At 39.9% G+C, this 1,502-nt stretch overlaps 1 protein-coding gene across 1 annotated transcript in view; it reads right to left on the reverse strand.

Moving 5' to 3' along the window:
• LOC128249520 (uncharacterized) overlaps positions 1-1,502 on the reverse strand; it is a 534,102-nt gene that overhangs the window by 281,924 nt on the left and 250,676 nt on the right. The gene's annotated exons all lie outside the window — the stretch shown is intronic.

Here is a 1,502-nt window from a genome sequence, read left to right on the forward strand (position 1 = left end):
TATATATATATATATATATATATATGTATACAAATGATTAGATAGATTTTATATATTCATACATGTCTATGTGCATGTGAACTGTGTGTATGTGTTTTTGTGTTAGTGCGTGTGTGAAATGTTTCTTGTTAGGATTAGCAAGTAGTCCATCCTCAAGTATGATATCCGACAGAGAAGAATTATTTCGAATATGTGTGATAGAAACAAAAGATCGGTAATATCTAGTCGTATCTGAGATATGAAGCAAAGTCAAATATCTCTGACGGTCAATTAGAGTATTGCAGTGCCAAATTTTAGGCCAGTCGTCAGTGTTATTAAATTGTGTTACGTGCAAAACTGAAAGAATATAGATCTTCATTACATAGAATAACTGTATCCATCATTCTAAATTCGAGCTCTGCACTACCAGCGTCCAAAACTGAATATGAAACTTACAAGGTACACTGGTCCACAGGGAATTACAATTCCAGAGCCTAAATCAGTTAGGGACCTAGGTATCGACATGAGTGATGATACCTCTTTCCAAGTGCCCATTATCCGGATGTCGACAAAGTGCAGACGACTGGCTGGGTGGATCCTGAGAACGTTCAGAACCAGAGATAACGAAAATATGATGGTCTTCTGGAGGACATTCGTCCTCAGCCGCCTGGATTACTGCTCACAGCTATGGTCACCCACGAGAGTTAAATTAACAGCGGACCTTGAAGCAATCCAGAGAAGATTCACAAACAAGACCATCTCTTTGCAATTGCTCAACTACTGAGAAAGGCTGAAACAGCTAAGAGTCTACTCCCTGGAGAGAAGGCGGGAGAGGTATGCAGTAATATACAAGTGGAAGATCCTAGAAGGAATTGTGCCAAATTTTGGCATTGAAAGCTGCACCAACGCCAGAACGGGACGACACTGCATAGTGACAACGATCGCAGCAACGCCATCGCGATTCAGGACCAAGTTACTGCAAGAGCCTGCGTTTCAGGGGCCCACATATTTTTAATATTCTGCCACAAAGTAGATGTAGGCATTTTTAACTCAAAGCTTGACCTCCTCCTGTCGAGAGTCCCAAATGAACCTACTTCACGGCAAGAGATAACGACCATCATAAAGTCTTATGGAACTTTAATATACAGACTGATCACGATCTTCATGTAAGACGACCAGGTATTATCGATTTGGACAAGAAGGGAAAATGAATAGGTCATCATATTCATTGTTCTGTATGTGCTGTCATGAATGTCAGGAACAAAGTACTGTAGAAAATAAGAAAATACCAGGATTTAGCTGTAACTACGAGTGCTCCAATTCAGAAATCTGCTCTTGTGGGAAAATGCACCGATTGTAAGAAAAGGTCGTCGATGTTTAAGGAAACAGGTTGCGACCTGATGCTAAGGATATTGATTTTGAATACAAAACAATCGTGCACACCATGAGTAGTAGTAGTAGTAGTAGTAGTAGTAGTAGTAGTAGTAGTAGTAGTAGTAGTAGTAGTAGTAGTAGTAGTCGTA

This window comes from Octopus bimaculoides, chromosome 15 (assembly GCF_001194135.2).
Source record: "Octopus bimaculoides isolate UCB-OBI-ISO-001 chromosome 15, ASM119413v2, whole genome shotgun sequence".
NCBI lineage: Eukaryota > Metazoa > Mollusca > Cephalopoda > Octopoda > Octopodidae > Octopus > Octopus bimaculoides.